This window comes from Nicotiana sylvestris, chromosome 2 (assembly GCF_000393655.2).
Source record: "Nicotiana sylvestris chromosome 2, ASM39365v2, whole genome shotgun sequence".
Lineage (NCBI taxonomy): Eukaryota > Viridiplantae > Streptophyta > Magnoliopsida > Solanales > Solanaceae > Nicotiana > Nicotiana sylvestris.
The window spans coordinates 142,749,799-142,762,422 of NC_091058.1; positions in this window are offsets into that span (position 1 = coordinate 142,749,799).

Here is a 12,624-nt window from a genome sequence, read left to right on the forward strand (position 1 = left end):
TGGCCTCATTATACTTGGACTGATGTACTAGCAGGTATAATTGGGGCATTTGCATCTATATCCGCTTTTTGTGTCACGTTTTAACTTGTGCCCGCTTTGCAGAAAAAATTACAAGCGTACCCGCTTTTTCGCATAACTTCAGCATACGGGGCTGAAGTAGCAAAGGCAATCTCGCAAAACTTTAGCATTCTAGTAGACGGGCCTGAAGTTCAGCTCTAGAGCTGAAGTTTTTGTTTTTGTAACTGGCGAAGTTTTTGTTTTGTAACTCGTGAACTTCAGCTCTAGAGTTGAAGTTTTTATTTTTGTAACTCGTGAACTTCAGCTCTAGAGCTGAAGTTTTTGTTTTGTAACTGGCGAACTTCTGCTCTAGAGCTGAAGTTTTTGTTTTGCCTTAGCTATTAATTAATAATATAGGCTGCAAACAACAGCGAACTCCAGAAATTTAACTACTAAAGGAAGCATATTCCAAACCATTGGCTTCACAGTATGTGCAGTTCAAGATAGTAGACGATTTGCGTGAAGAAAGGACGTGAAAATGAACCAACTTGCAAAAATGCAAATACACGGTTCCACTATTATCATCTAACAAATCTATCTATGCACAATCCAATCCAAAGCAGATAAAATAGGGAAAATTTCACATAAGAACAACGGAGCTCCCTACTTTTCAATTTTATAGCCTATATTTATGGCAATCATCCCATGAACTGAAGTTCCATAGCAGCACCAACAACAGTAGAAGAAAGAAGAAGAAGAAGAAGAAGAAGAAGAAGAAGAAGAAGAAGAAGAAGAAGGAGAAGGAGGGGGGGAAAGGGGGCTGAAGTTATTTAAAAAGTGAGTACAAGTTAAAAGTTTTTAAAAAAATGGGTATCGTTTAAATAGGGGCGACCAGATAGGGCGCCCCGTGCAATTTTCACTCTTCCCTTCTTCTTTTGGGAAATTACCGTAAAAATTGTGTGGGGTGGCCACTTTTTAAAGTGGTGTTTACTTTTTATCCAGCATTTTTAATGCTTAGCAATAGTAGCCACCAGTCTATTAAAATTAATATGAAAAGATTGTGTTACCCTTTCTTCTATCTCTTTCATGTTAGGGAGAAGAACTGTACCGGAAGGATTTTCTTCTTTAGTGTTTCTTGGTGCACCATTTAACGAGATGATTGCTCTTCGAGGGCTAATTCCTCTTTACTTAACTATAAATCAAAGGCTACCATTTTTTGATAACACATTAGATTGATTCATACGATGAGGTTTCTTGATGGTTGGATTGATTTTATGTTGTTGGATTTTGTGTTGTATGATTTTGATAGAGTTTTGAGGCCTCGTGGGCTTTTATGGATTGATAGCTTTTTTTGTTTGAAGGAATAATTGAATGATTATTTAGAAGCATTCAAGATTAAGAGATATAAGCAACAAAAGTGGCTTGTTGTTCCTAAACTGGATAAAGATGATCGTGAAGTATTCTTTTCTGCAATCCTAGAACAGAAAACTTTAGAAAACAAACTTTCTGAGTTTTATTATTTTTCTTTTTCTTTTGGTTGGTTAGGTTCTGTAGTTTGTTATTTTTTTAGTTGTTTCTTTTTGTTATTAGCTTTCTGTTGTGTAATTTGACATCAATCTTATATGTAAATTGTAATTATTATTATTATTATTATTATTATTATTATTATTATTATTATTATTATTATTATTATTGTGAAAAGATATAAATAATGTTTGATTTTCTGCTACGTTATGGATCCTGAACTTACAGTTCCAAGTTCAAAAGTTAAGGACATTTGGTCCTGAACTTCGAGTTCCAAGTTCAAAAGTTTTCAAGTTCAAAAGTTAAGGACACTTGATCTTGAACTTAGACTAACAAGCTCAAAAGTTAAGGATAATAGGTCCTGAACTTACAGTTACAAGTTCAAAAGTTAAGGACAATAGGTCCTGAAGTCCTGAACTTAGACTAACACTAACAAGCTCAAAAGTTAAGGACAATAGGTCCTGAACTTAGGCTAAGAAGCCAAAAAGTTAAGGACAATAGGCCCTGAACTTACAGTTACAAGTTCAAAAGTTAAGGACAGTAGGTCCTGAAGTCCTGAACTTAGACTAACAATCTCAAAAGTTAAGGACAATAGGTCCTGAACTTAGGCTAAGAAGCCCAAAAGTTAAGGAGAATATGTCCTGAACTTAGATTAACAAGCTCAAAAGTTAAAGACACGTGGTCCTAAACTCACAGTTATAAGTTCAAAAGTTAAGGACATGTAGTCCTAAAGTCTTAGAGTTAAGTTCAAAAGCTAAGAACATGTAGTCATGAAGTCCTGAAGTTAAGTTCAAAAGTTAAGGACATGAGCAGAAGGGTATTTTCGTCTGGGCAGTTAAAATTTATTAAAGCAGTGGCTAAAGACTAAAGACATTTTAAACAGTGGCTTGAAAGTACATACATATGTTATTAGTGGTTAACCGTGCACTTCTCCCGAAATTACCAGTTATGTCTGCCCATAAGTAACTTATTATAAAAATTGGCCAATTTATAAAATATTACTAATATTAACCAAATGCTATCAATATTAGCCAATTAGCTATTTGTAGTAAAAAAAAAAGGTCAATTTTTTGTTTCTTTTGAGTGGGTGTTGTTAAAATAGATTGGATACATTAAAGCGTTTGAATATCCGTTTTGGGATGATTTGGTGGAGTGTTGAGGTGGTTTGAATTGAAAATTCGAAGTAGAAGACAAACATGAAAAAAGATTATATGTGTATCACACTGAGTGTCATTTGTGTATCATATCTTATGTGTATCACACGTTTATCCATATATATTAGTGTGTGAGATACATGCGTCGTAGAAGAAATTATAACTCGATTTTAACTATAAATTTTGATACTAAACTAGTTCAAATAACCTCCAATCTTGCTCAAATTTTATATAGTACGTCATTTATATGTTTTTAACGAATTTCAACCATAGCCATTATAAAAAAATTCCTTTTTGTCAATTTTTTTGAATATTATATATCATTGGTAATGAATTTTGACTCCAAACTAATCTAACTCACCTTCAAACTTCGTCAAATTTTGTATATTGTTTCAGCTACGTGTTTTCAACGAATCGCAACAATACACATTGAAAAAAATCTTTTTTCAACTACTTATTGATAGATTCATTCATTATCACCCGAAATATGCAAGAGATAGCCCATACAATTTAGAAGGGCGACTAGGGTATAGAATTCAAACAGCGTTGGCAACTCAAAAGATAATTAGATGTATAAATACAGAGTTTTTGGCCAATATTGTCCTATATCTTTGAGCGTAAGTCTATTTTGGTCCCTCAAATATAACACTGAGCATATTTAGTCCCTTAAATATGCTAAAGTAGAGCATCTTTAGTTCCTTATTTTTGAGGGTATGTCTATTTTTAGTCCCTCAAATATAACCATGAACATATTTAGTCCCTTAAGTATGCTAAGATGGAGCACATTTAGTCTTACTGACAAAATGTATTCAAAAACTAACGGTGTTAACCAACTCTAATTCATGAAGCAAATTTTCAGCTCTGGAGCAAAACGTTTCCTTTCCTTTTATTGGATAACGCAAATTATCACTTTAATTCCTCATTTTAGATAACTTCTTCTAAAATTTTGACCTTGAAAATGTATAAAATTTGTGTATTATTTTATATATATATATATATATATATATATATATATATATATATATCATATGTAAATAATTTATGGCGTGGGCTAAAAGTGAGAATACAATCTGGTTATTCGTTTGTTTCAATATATGCCTAGAAGTGATCTTGACAACTCTATTTTTTCAAATTTTAACTTTTCTTTTTGGAAAAATCAACTAAAATTATTAAAAGTAAAAGTTTCAATGTTGAAATCTTAAATTTATCAACTCTGTACTATTAGTGGGTGTTGGTTTATAAAATATTTTTGATAAATAAATTAAAAAGACGGTGAGTGCTGAAACCAACTCAGTAATTGATCTTGGACAGATTCTGTCAGTGAGACTAAAGGTGCTCCACTTTAGCATATTTAACGGACTAAATATGCTCAGAGTTGTATTTAAGGGATCAAAATAGAACTACCCTAAAAAATAAGGGACTAAAGGTGGTCCATTTTATCCTACTTAAAGGACTAAATATACTTAGGGTTATGATTGAGGGACAAAAATAGACCTACCCTCAAAGATAAGGGATAATATTGATCAAAAACTCTATAAATACAAGAAGAAGGTTAAAAAGAAACAGTCAAATTGACAAACAAAAAAATATATATCACAACAGCCGACCTTTATTCTTTCAACCATCTGTGACAAATGGGCTACAAAATTCTTAGGAATGCAAGAATTAAAAAAAGTAACAGAAATGGGAAATAAGGGAGAGATGGGAAAGAATTATTTAGAAAAGAAAAGAGGAGACGAGAGGAAAAAGAGAAGAGGACATTCAATTTAGAGAAGAAAATACTTTTCATTCTATCTGTCATGGGCGGCTTTCCAGCCATGTCTCATGATCTCTTGGACGCGCCCCATGGCGTCCTAACAAGCCTCCCAATGCCTAGCACCACGGACGACCCTGTGGTTTTGGTTACGTTAAGTGACAAGTGCGTATGTACCTCTGTCGCCCCACCGATATCCCTCGCCAGCGCCTAACCGCAGGCAGATGTCAACAGCGCCGCGCGCAGACAACACCGCGCACGCAAACCATGAAGCCAAAAACAATGCTGCTGACAACGGGTCCGTTTCTGCCTCGTAGAAAACTAAGTAATTTTTATTGTAAATATAGAAGAATGTGTGGGCATTATCAAAATACTAAGCTCAATTTTATGTAAACGAAAAAAGGATCTAATTTACATACACTATATAATACAGTAAATAATGTTCATATTATGTGAATTTTAATCTTTGGTAGCAAATTTACGTAGGTTATATTCATGTAATAATTTCACTTATTATGAACTTGTATACCATCAAAATCGGGTTTGCCCGATTTTGCTAATTAATCGACACTAGGGGATCACATCAAGGGTCAGTCTCGTAATGGATCGGGCTATAGCACGAAGACGAGGTATCGAGTTCAAGAATCGAGGTGTCCGTGGAGACCGAGGCTAGCAGCAAATCGAGACTAAGTATGACTGACTTCGAGTGAAATGCAATAACGAAAATGCGAGATATCCGTAACCGGTTCACGGCGGGAATCTCGGAACATATCAAATCAAGGGCGGTTATTTGTACCAATCTTGGGATTTACTTCCATAGTTAGAATTGTACTATAATTAGGATTCCTTTAGTATATAAAGAGGGGTCCCCATCATTGGTAAACACCTTACGTTCACGAATATCAAAGCAATATAATTTTTCTGTCTTTGCTCATCAACTTGCTACTCTTTAACTGTTCTTACTTTGCCAAGCTCGAGGGTTCATTAGCTCGAAGATATTGATCAAACACTGATTTGTTTTGTATTATTGTCAACTTACATCATTTATCTTTACATAACAATTTGAAATTAAACTAAAAAAAAAAGTGCAACAGCGAGTATTTTAGATTAAAAAAGCAAAATCCATTTGAAGTATATAACTAATTGGATATACAGTCCAGTTTTGAAACTCTATGTTGTGCGTTTAAAATAAAAATTAATTTATTCTTCAAATTATGCTCCAATCAAACAAACTTGAAAGAGTAGTTGGCGTTTTTCGACTCTGTCGTCGTTGAATATGTTAGAACAGACATCTTTTTGGGTTTTTAATTTGCATTACACTTTTATTTTGTGAGTAATCATTGTATGACAAATTATTAGTATCTTCTTTGGAAACGAACAAAAGAGAATTCTCGTCAGATCTAGGCCAAGACAGGAACTAAGGGAAAAGCCAAAGAAGGATCAAGGTGGTCTCATGTGCTAGAAATTCCGGTAATTTCGAGACTGAACAACCCAAATAAGACAGAAATAAATTATTTTTAAATTTTAAAAAGTGTTATAAATAGTATTTTATCTATGGTGAATGTTTATATTTTAGAGAGATTTTAGGGTTTATTACTTAGTGACTAAGTTATTTTTTTCCTATAACTAGAGGGGTTCTATTCTATTGTAATTCAGCCCAACTCAATAAAAATTCTCGCTCCCTGCTTTTCTCTGCAATACTCTTCTTCTTCTCTTATTGTTTTATAACACGTTATCAACACGAGACTCCAACCAATTGAGCAAAAGCTTTGGGATACGTGCATGGTGCTAGTTGTACATAATATTGATCATAACGATTGCCAATTGTTCCATGATTCCTTCAAGAATAAATTCTGGATTCAAGGTAAGTATTTTACCTTATTTTTCTCTTTTAAATTTTTGAAATTCTATAATTTGATTTTAAATACAAGCAAAGACAATAAATTTTGATTATAACTCTAATAGAGTTTGTAAGAAATTATAACCACCCGAAGTGGTAAAAATTCTATATCTTGCCATGATTAAACTCAAGTATGACTCTAAGCATAAGAAGTGGAAACCCGTCCTATTGAATTTGCTTCATTCTCGTTACCTTAAGAGAATGTGATAACAATATGTAATAAGTTTGAAAGAAGACAAAATTATTACTGTGAAGGTATCAATGGATGTGGAAGTGGCAATTTACGAAATTATAATCGTCATTATTGTGGTATTAGAATAATAAGGATTCTAAAAATAATCCTTCAATCTGTGAAAGTAATGTTTGTCATCGATTTGACATGAAATTTTGCAAAGAACATATAGCTGATTGTGGTCCATTAATGATGTGAATGTGACAACATCTGATTTATGAATACATATTCATTCTTGGAAGAATATGAACGTGCTAGTGGTAATGAATATACTGCACTCACTTCTAGAAGGAGGTTTGAGATGAAATAAGAAAAAAATTTCATTATTATGGCATAAATGGTCACTGATCATGTGCCTGCTGTAATTGTGCCAAAATATTATGACAATGTGATTATTAAACGACAACAGTAATGCAAGAAACATATCTTGCATATAATTTGACCATGACCATAATGGTATAACTTTCTCTTTGAGAGAGATATTCACCATATGAATATTAATGAATATATGGTAGTACAAATTAATTAAGAGCTCTGAAAGAGCCAATTGTTACTATTTTGGAGAAATAAATTGATTATCAATAAGGTATCATGTTGTAGTAAGTCTCAAAGAAACTTATCGAGTTTCTAAAGTATTCGCGAAAGCGAATGGTTATATTGAGACTATAAATAAAGGAAAGATTTAATATCTTCTATTACTACAACTTGTAGAGGGGTAATATGTATATGAAAACCTACCCGCATTATTCTCCAGTTTGTACTACACAAACAAAAGAATGTGTAACGACCCGATCGGTCGTTTTGATTTCTAGATCCCCATTCTCCTAAATAAAAATCCCCATATATGCTTTTACTATTTTATGACTTATGGGGATGGTTAATTCGGGATTTGAAAGGGTTCGGGTTGAAATCAAAACACTTGGTTCCTTAGTTTGGTTCTAAAAGGCTAAGTTTGACTTCGGTCAACGTTTTGAGTAAACGACCTTGGAATCAATATTTGACGGTCCCAATAGGTTCGTATGATGATTTCAGACTTGTGCGTACATTCGGATCGAGTTTTGGATAACCGGGGATCGTTTCGGCGCCTAATAGTGAAAATTGGCTCATGGAAGATTTTAAAGTTCTTTAAATTTGGTTTGGAGTATGTTTTGGTGTTATCGAGGTTCGTTTGGGATTCCGAGCCTAGGAATAGTTTTGTATAATGATTTAAGACTTGCACGCAAAATTTAGTGTCATTCCGAGTAGTTTAAGTATGTTTCGGCGCGTTCAAAGTAAGTTGAAAGAACTTGAAGTTCATAAGTTGATTCAATTTGGTATGGGGTATGATTCTTAATTTGTTGTTTTATGGGTTCCGACGGTGCGAGCAAGTCCGTTTTATGATTTCGAATTTGTTGTATGTTTGGACAGGGCCTCGGGGGCCCCGGATACCATTCGGACGATGTGCAGAGGCCTTTTTTGGCTTTGGCTAATAAGCTAAAGCTCTCAGCTTTTGGTGCAATCGCACCTGCGGAGGGTCAGCCAGGTGTGAGCTCGCATAAGCGAGAAAAGGACCACATGAGCGACCCAATGTAGGCTTCCCAGTGACTACAGGAGCGGTCTCGCAGGTGCAATGCACACACCGCAGAAGCGTTCTCGCAGAAGCGAGGGAGCCAGCTGAGGGGAGGACCGCATCTGCGAGGCCCTTTCCGCAGATGCGGCTATGGGGTCGCAGAAGCGAAAATCGCTGGAGGCAGAATGGTTTATTTAATGCGGGACTTAGGCTATTTGGCTCATTTTCATTCATCTCTTGGGCGATTTTGGAGCTCTTGGAATGGGGTTTTCACCTAGCACTTTGAGATAAGTAATTTCTATACAATATGCGTTTAAAACATATATTATGGTAGATTTTAACATGTGAAATGGTGAAAATCATGAGTTTAGATGAAAAATATAGGTTTTGATAAAAATAGAATTTAACCACCAAAATGGTTATGAAATTTAGTGAAAATTATATATTTGAGTTTATGAGGTTATGGGTAACAACTTTCTTCGAAATTTTCGGAATCCAGGCACATGGGCCCGATAGTAAATTAGAAATCCTTCAATTTGGGTTGGGTAATCACTCTAATAGCTAGAATATGATTGATTATTTTATATAATATTTGGCTAGTTATGGATCGTTCGGCACCAAGTGGGGTTCCTTAGAGTGAATTTGTGGTCGGAAAGTGAGCTTTGAGACGAGGTAAGTTTCTTTTCTAACATTGTAAGAGGAAACTCATCTCCTTAGGTGTGTTTTGTTGTAATTTACTTGTGTGGGGAGTAAAGTATGCACAAGGTGACGAGAGTCCGTGCGTAGCTATATTCCATATAATTTACATCATGCTTTGTTGACACCGTTATTTGATAATGCTTATTAATTGACTTGAACAGAGTTGAGATTGAGGATTTCAAGATTTAAAGTTTCTAGTTTGGACTCCTTATTTTTGGAAAGAATTGAAGGATTATATAATAACTTTGAGAAATCTATGTTCACTCACGTCGCAAGTATTTCTGCGAGCGAGGTAAATTCTGCTACTCTCATAGGAGCGGGCCGTTCGGCTCGGCAGATTAATAGATGCATCTATGATTCGTGTCGTTCGACCCTCGACAGTGCACACAATTTATGTATATGTATTTTGGATTGGACCGTACGACCTCGGCATAATTCGTGCGTAATAATACTTGGAGCCCCATTTATACTTGATATCATTCCATGGGCTTGAGAGGTTAAATTGTTAAATAATGGAAATTAATTTGGGATTTACTATCAGTGAAAGACTTGTTTATTCATTGCTTACCATTGAGTTTTTATTATCATTTATATAGCCCATGCTTATTTAGAATTTCGGTATTTTATTTTTAGCCCATAGTAAGTGTCGAAGTCGACCACTCGTTACTACTTATTCGAGGTTAGACTAGATACTTACTGGGTACATGTTATTTATGTACCCACGCTACAGTTCTGCACTAACTGTGTAGGATCTGAGGCAGGTGCATCTGGTTATCATCCCGGCGCACACTCCTAATTCTCCGAAACTTTGTGGTGAGCTGCCTTCCGAGTCCGTTTTGCAGCACCTGAAGTCTTTTTTTGCATTTACTTTCTGTCTTCTTCATTTCAGACAGTAGTTTAGTATTTTTGTATATTCTACTAGTAGCTCATACACTTGTGACACCAGGTCTTGGAAATTATGCTAGTAGACACTTGATGATTTTTGATTAATTACTTCATCTTATTGCTTTTAAAATTTTCTATTTCTCATTTTATTTAAATATCGCTTCACATCTATTTAATAACTAAAAATCAGCTATTTCTAAACTGTTAAAAGAAACAATCACATGGATAGTTCACTATTGGCTTGCCTAGCGGTAACGTTGGGTGCCATCACGGCCTATAGGTGAAATTGGGTCGTGACAGAATGCCCCAATAAAGTAGAAGTTTATTGATATAAAAACTCATATCATAATAAACTTGGAGTTTATTTATAATTTCACACGTCATGGTGTAAACCTAAAGTTTATCAATATTGATAATTTATCCAGTTGGCATAATTGGTTTAAACATATTAATTTAAGTATGATGTGCAAAAATAAAAAAGAATTCACATGGGTAAATATTAAAGAACAAGAAAATTCTTTATGAATTCTCTTATGTTACTTGTTCTCATTAATTAATATGCCAACTAAAAGTGGTATTGAATCCCATGAATACTGAAAATATCAAAGGTGAATATGGGCTCATTCACCTGTCATGTATACCACATAAGATGCATATATGAGATGGTTACATGTGCGATTATTATTAACTCGCAACCTGATATTTGCGAGGTAACTTGCTCAATAATTTAATTCGGAGCATAATTTTCAGATTTTCTATTCAAGACAATTTGTCTTGATAAGTTGGTTTACATCATAGTTGAGTTAGCAAAATAATCTATTGAGTGCCTCCACTTAATAGTTAAGTTGTTTCTTATGAGAACACAATTATCTATATCTGTTTGATATAGGTTATATACCAAAGTATATTTCATTCTCCCCTCACAAGTGGTTAAGAGTCAAGAATCAAATAATTTTATCTTGTTATTATTGATGTGCGATGTACATTTTGATTAACACCATAACGCAGAAAGGTAGATTTTCCAAGTTGAGGAATCAAGTTAGTTATTCTAACATTAGGGGGAGAAAGAATAAAGAATTGAGAAAAAGTTACGTTTAATTAATTATCATTTATACATCTAGATCCTCGAATAAAATAATATGAACTTGAAGTTCATAAAAAGATAATTCATCTGCAATATATTGCGAAGCATGCCGGCCGCATTTGCTGACCCAAAGAAAGTAATTATATTATCATTGCAAATACTCCTATTAGAATAAGTCCTAGAAGGACAAAGTCTATGGTATGCTTAAAGCGTATAGACAAATCAATTTCAAATAAAATTCTTGATAAAGAAGATGAGAAAATGATCATAATAAGGAGGCACGTGATCTAGAATATCACATGACATAATACTTCATAAAATCTCAGGAGAGGTTCAGGTACCTGAAAATATAAAGGAAGAGATCTCTATGTTATGTCTTTATGAAAAAATATTGGAACCGATATAAAATGTTCGTCGACGATATCTATGATAACCTAAGTATAGATGGGGATCTTAAGTCTGTCGAATACAGACACAAAAATATTGGTCAAATGAAGGAGACACAATTTGAATAGAATTTGTTTCATATGAAAGACATATAGTTTTGAACATGTAGTTCAAACACTTGAAAGTATAAAGTCAATGGTGTGTGCAATCACTTTTATCTATCTTAGATGTCTAGCATGACATGAAAACTGGATATGCATCTAAAGTCTATTTAAATGGCTTATATGACTTAACTTATATGAAAATCTCTGAAGGATTCAAAATCGCTTAAAACATATACAATTGTTTGTTTTGAAGTACCATATCCTAAGTGCAATATATGCACATATGTATATTGCTATAACTATAAGCATGATAATGTGATGGCGAGAATACCTCTATGGAGACACTGAAAAGGTTATTCCATGACATTATATAAAGACATTACATATATACAATGATGATTTCAAGGTGTAACATATCCATTCAAGTGATAATAGGGCAGATTTGTTCATCAAATCTCTACCGATGTCAACCTTTAAGAAGCTAGTGTACAAGATTGGGATGCGGAGGCTTAACGCTGTGAATTGATGCTTTCATTAGGGGGAGTTAATATGCGTTGTACTCTTTTTTCCTTATAAGGTTTTATCCTACTGAGTTTTTCTTGCAAGGATTTTAACGAAGCAACCAAAAGGCGTATTTCTAAACATGTGTACTTTTTTTCCTTCACTAGAATTTTTTCCCACTGGGTTTTATTTTATTTAAGGTTTTAACGAGGCACATTATCTGATAAATAGACATTCAAGGGGGAGTGTTATAAATAGTATTTTATTTATGGTGAATGTCTATATTTTAGAGAGATTTTAGGGTTTGTTACTTGGTGGCTAAGTTACTTTTTTCCTATAAATAGAGAGGTTCTATTCCATTGTTATTCATCCTAAATCAATAAGAATTCTTTCTCCCTAATTTTCTCTGTAATATTCTTCTTTTTCTCTTATTGTTTTATAACAAAAACTACGTTTTTGTTATTCCAATCTATGTCTAACCTCTTGAGCAGATAGTGAATTAACCTTTTCTTTTTGAAGAGCAGGAAGAGTACATCATAAAGTGTCAATTAAAATTTAGTAAGAATATGAATTAGAATCTTGTACCTGTTACGCAACGGATTAAAATCACAATCCAGAAAAATTGCCCCTAAGTCGAACTTTGATTCTCTTGGAAAACAAAGTTTAATTTCACAAACTAAATGTCTTTCTTTTTAGTGTGTTTTGCAAAAGAAAGAAGAGAAATCTTCTCTATTAAGGAAGAAAAAGATTGATGAGAAAGGTAGAGCAAATCCTTTCTTTCTGTTCGCTCATGCCACACTTAATAGGAAGACCAAAATAAGTTATTGTAGAGAAAGAATTAACTTATATGGGAAA